This window comes from Brachyhypopomus gauderio, chromosome 4 (assembly GCF_052324685.1).
Source record: "Brachyhypopomus gauderio isolate BG-103 chromosome 4, BGAUD_0.2, whole genome shotgun sequence".
NCBI classification, from domain to species: domain Eukaryota; kingdom Metazoa; phylum Chordata; class Actinopteri; order Gymnotiformes; family Hypopomidae; genus Brachyhypopomus; species Brachyhypopomus gauderio.
Window position 1 is genome coordinate 33,969,542 of NC_135214.1, and position 5,912 is coordinate 33,975,453.

Genomic DNA, 5,912 nt, shown 5'->3' on the forward strand with positions numbered 1-5,912 from the left:
ACACTCACACACACACACACACACACACACACACACACACACACACACACACCACACACTCACACACACACACACACACACACACACACTCACTCACTCACACACACACACACACACACACACACACTCACACACACACACACACACACACACACACACACACACACACACACACACACACACACACACACACACACACACACACAACGGGGACTCACCGTTACAGTTTTGATCCTCCCTCCTCCTTTGGTGCAGGTCCAGCCAGAGTGGTTGAATAACAGTCCACAGATCTCTCCCTCAGAGCACGGGGTCATCTCACACCACTGTCTGCTCTTCACGATCCGCGCTGAACACGCACAACACACACACACACACACACACACACACACACACGCTGTCATGTTGGTCTTCTCCTGGTACGTTGTCGGAATGACACAGGAAGTCACTTGTCTTTTTTGTGGTGTAGACCATAAACAGAAAGAAAGCCAATGGCGATACACAGATGAACTACATGAGCACCATTAATTCACTTCAGACCTTTTCTTCCTTTTAAAAATGGATATTAGCCATGCTCAGCTAAGCTCAGCTAGCCACAGACACCCCAGATACACTTCCAACTGTGATGCCCTCATGTCCTTACACCCAGGCGTACCTCTCAAAGATGCCAGGACCAGAGTGGTCGGCCCACGCATGGAGAACCTTGCCCCAGACCCATGACCCTTTGCAGCAGAGCTGCGCTCAACTCCAGAAAGCCTGAAGGTGAACTCTTGGCATCTTCAGACAGTTCTGGTCTGGCTGAAATGCGGTTTGGGAATTAGACGAAAAAAGAATGTAGGTTCGGGACAGAATGAGTTATTTCGTGTTATTTTAGTTGATCTTAACTACAAAGTTCCAAAGCACTGGGGAATCTCCATTCTGATCTCCATACTGAACTACAACGATGATTCTAATATTTACATTGTTAATGATTCAACAAGTCTTCCAACAGCTGTTGCATAAGTCTATAGAGTTCTATCATGCTTTTGTGTACTTTTCAAAACTATGTTTACAACCAGTCTATTGACTCCAAACACTGTCAATCCCTTTTCATCCATGACTGTCACCACGGATACAAGGTCGTCTGCTTTCATCTTTCCTCTGTTCATTAAAGTGAGCAGGGAAGACGAAATGGTGAAGCGATAAAAACACGACAAAAACCCCACCCACCAAACAACAACAAAAACCCCACCCACCAAACAACAACAAAACTCACCCACCAAACGACAACAACAACAGAAAGATTCCTTAAACCAAAGCTAAGGGAAGCCTGCTCAGTTCTGTAACGTGAGCGTGGCTCCGGCCCAGTGGACCCACAGCGCTAACTGTCGTCGAGAGCAGCGTGCAAACTGGCGCGTCCAGAGGGGACACTATTCAAAAGAACGCAAATGCAACTGGGCCATAGCAGCATACAACAAAGCACGGCACAGAAAAGCAAACTGACGAGACACGCGGTCATCTGGGTCCGGCGAGCAGGAAGCCTGTGTGGACGCTGAATGGCCCCGTCCTGCTAGTCTGCCCACTACTCTTATGCATTCGGAGCAGGGGACACTGTTGAATCAGATCCAGTAGCACGAACACAGTGCAGTCAGGACCTAGCAGGCGTGCTGGATGGACGGAATTAGACACTGGGTGATTTGACTGGTGACATTACTGTGCTTACAGGTCCAGACCTGGAGGCTACGCAGCTGCACTTACAAGGATTATCCATCTAACATGATTTAGCTCTTCAGCTAATTGTGAATCCTGCCCTGAGCCGAACCACGTACGTTAGCTGGCGCTGCGTGTGCTAGCTGGCGCTGCGTGTGCTAGCTGGCGCTGGGTGGTGTGGTTTCTGTCACAACGTAGGAACAGATCTGCCCTGAGGGGAGACGCTCTGGGATTATGGCCTAGCCCGGGGACTAAACCTAATCTGGGCGCCCAGAACAAGCAGCAAACGCAGCCTGGGGACTAGCAGAGCCGTTTAAGATGGGGGCTGCACTGGTCCGGGCAGGGAAGGAAGTGGCCCTCAGCCAGTCTCAGCTGGGTCTGGGGAGACTGGCACAGTTTCGGGTTCTGAGAGTTCATAAACTAATAAGAATGAGGAAAAAAGATTTCAAATTGAAAATTGCCGTTCAAGGTTTATTGTGGTCCAAGTATCATCTGTTTGTGTGAAAACTGGCTCTGTGGGCACGCATTAAACATAACCCAGGAGGAAACTCTGTGAACGGCTATTCTCCACAGAAATTAATTTTGGTTTAATATGTGTCTGGGGAAACCATCCCAGTGTCTCACTGCTTCTCTTACACTGGAAACTAAAGGAGAAGTGGAGAGAGAGAGACAGAGAAAGAGAGGGAGAGAAGGAGACAGAGAGAGGGAGTGGGTGAGAGAGAGAGACAGACAGTGAGAGATGGGTGTGTGAGAGAGCAGAGGAGTGGGGGAGAGAGAGGGGTGGGGGAGAGAGAGTGAGTGGAGGAGAGAGAGAGGGAGAGAGAGAGGGGGAGGAGAGAGAGGGAGTGGAGTAGGGGAGAGAGAGAGAGAGAGGAGTGGGGGAGAGAGAGAGTGTGTGGAGTGGGGGGAGAGAGAGAGAAAGGAGTGGGGGGAGAGAAAGATAGAGAGAGAGAGTGGAGTGGGGGGAGAGAGACAGAGAGAGATAGGGGAGAGAGGGAGAGAGAGGAGTGGGGGAGAGCGAGGAGAGATAGATAGATAGAGAGAGAGAGAGCGATAGATAGATAGATAGATAGATAGATAGATAGATAGATAGATAGATAGATAGATAGCTAGAGAGAGAGAGAGAGGAGTGGGGGGTGCTGAGAGCCACAAACTCGCCTTCCTCACCCCCTTCAGACCAAGCACCATTTCTGCCACGAAGTGCGGCAGAAACACAGTGCTGGTGAATCCAGGGCCAAATGGAGACAGATGGTACTGTCTCTGCGATTTCAGACAGTTAACACGAGTTTCCCCTGGACACCAGTCCACAATAACACAATACGCCTTTTTCTCTCTCTCCCCTTCTTCATCCATCCCAAACGAACCACACACAGTAGCTATACGTGACTGAAGACCGTGGGTCCATGGCAAATTCTAAGATGCATATTCGATTATTAATCGACAACACAGACACTCCATTATTTCGAATGCAAGTCTACAGTAGATGTAGATGTAAAGATGCAGTCACGCTAACCCAACCCCGTTCTACAGAAGACGTCTTTAGCAGCTTTATGACGAGAGTACACACCACCATCTAGGCCAGCCGGGGAGCCCGCCAGTCTGATCCAAACACAGGACTGCAGCAGATATTTCTGGCCTCTCGGAACCTGATTCCCAGAAGCATCTCAAACGCACAGAACTGGTTGGCTGGCACAGACATGCTAAACACTGTTTCAGAGGCCATCGCCCTGCGGGACACCGTCGGTTCGCCATGGCGAAAGCGGCTGTTGTGTTTCGCTATGTCGTTCTGTTCGTGCTGTATTTAATTCCAAACAGCATAACAAGCAAACAGAACTATTAAGTGGGAAGATGTGTTTGGAAGAAAGCCAGATGAAATACCATGTGCTAGCCTTGTCAACCTGAGGAGTTTAGCCCGTTGTAGTGTCACCCGTGTGGGTACCAGTTATTAAAACTATATGTCATGCATATGTGCATGATTAATGTGTAGCAGGGTGTCAGATCAGTTCACTACTCTATTAGTCATCATCTCTGCAGTTGTACGTTTGATTAGTGTTTTGTGTGCAATATCTTCTCAGTGGATGCGTCCACAACGGCTTGCACATGGAAGAAACGTTCCCTGATTAAGGAACTCTCTCTCAGTCATCAGTACGTGTCATGTAGGCATACAAAAAATGGAACAACGCGATGAGAAAGGCAAGAACGCTCCTGGGGTGAGTATCCAGACCAGCAGCTCACACACTAGTGGAGCATTGACATTTCATGAGGAACACGGACAAGATCTCAGGGGGGTCTGAGGAGGATCTGACTCATCACCATGCCCACGCAGACCAGCACACCCGTTGCCTTTCTGCGCGGCGACTGCTTGAATCTTCATGCAAACGCAGCACCTGATGCCTCTCTCCCTCACACACACCCTCCACACACGCACTCTCACTCTCAGACACTCTCTCTTTCCCCTCACACACACTCTCATGCTCTCTCATTCCCCCTCACCAACTCTCTCACTCACTCACTCTCCCTCATGCACTCTCTCATCACTGTCTCACACTCCCTCTCCCCCACTCTCACTCACTGTTTTCACTCCTGCTACTCCATATTGCTCTCTCTCACTCTTTCTCTATCACTCTCTCTTCATTTCTCTTCCCCTTATCTCCCTCTTCCCTCTATCCTGCACACCACTGCCATGACCTCATGTTGGAGGCATACCAGGAACTCCCCAAGGCCAGACTCCTGCCCCTCCATCATTCACCCCCACACCTTCGCCCCGCCCCCTCGCCCCCCCATCCCCCCCCCCCCCATGCCCACCCCCCACACCCACCCTACCACTTGTCCCGTGGCACCATCTGCCATGCTATATATCCTTACCTAAACAACACAATGAGCACAGGAAAACACAACAGGAAACAATGTGAAAACTGAATGGATGGATGGACGGATGGATGGATTATTGAACATACACTAACTGGTGGAGAGAAAGACAAATGGGATGAACAGAGCGAGCTTTCAACTCACTGCTGTGTGACACAGCAGTTATGCACGTGTGTGTCTGTATGCAGTAAAAGGAGAGCGTGTGGGCAACAGGGTTTTAATGGCCTCCCACTAATGGAGCATGAAGACAGCGGTGGAAGCCAATAAAAACAATTTCCCCCTCCTGTAATTATACTAGTCTCTTAGTTAATTACGCTGGTCTTGGCGTTACAAAGAGCTGCTAACGTCCTTAGTGAGGAGCTAAAAGGACCAGCATTATTGAACACTCCGCTTGTCTAACAGAGCACAGGCCCAGAGCATGTGATCAGCTGTTTAGACAGTGGGAGACAAAGAGCAGGAGGGGGGGGGGAGAGAGAGAGAGAGAGAGAGAGAGAGAGGAGAGAGAGAGAGAGAGAGAGAGAGAGAGAGAGAGAGAGAGAGAGAAATAAAGTACCTTCAATTGAATTGACAGACAGACAGAGAGAAGGAGAGAGAGAGAGATAGAGAGAAAGAGAGAGAGAGAGAAATAAAGTACCTTCAATTGAATTGAGAGACAGACAGAGAGAGGGAGAGAGAGAGATAGAGAGAGAGAGAGAGAGAGGGGGGATGAAGGGGGGAGATCAGTCTTCACGGTCATGCAAAGAAAACAGAATTCTCTTGTATCCCATAATTTCGGATCATTTTAATTCTTCTTCAAATGCTGATACTCCAAATTACTTTGTGTTGTTCTCACAGCTAAAATATTCATGCTCCTTCCTCTCCGTATGATTAAAACATAATTTCAGAATGCTCCGTTTCTCAAAACATCTCCTTTCAGAGCAATTTTTTATTTATTGTACAATAAATATAAATAAAGTATTAATTACAATAATAATAGGGTTGTAGTGCATGAGTGCATCACTGAGATTAAGAACACACAGCTGATTACAACAGTGACACCTCCTGTGTCTCCATGCACAGAACACCACATTTTGTTACAAGATTACAAGGTGATAGTATGAATTTGTCTTCAAAAAAGAGCTATAAAATGAGGCGAACTGTCAAAGACAGGGTGTATAAAAAATTTATTATTTTACATTTGCAGTTTGAGATATGAATCATGGGTTTTGGAAATGGACCCTGCAGAACTGTTTTTTATAAAAGCGTCTAGGTTTACTTTGCTGAGTATCATATGTCACCTTTAGTGTCCAAGCAGCCTTGATCCCAGACACCGTGAGTTCACCAAATCCATCTGGTCGGATGCACTAGCAGTTCAGAGT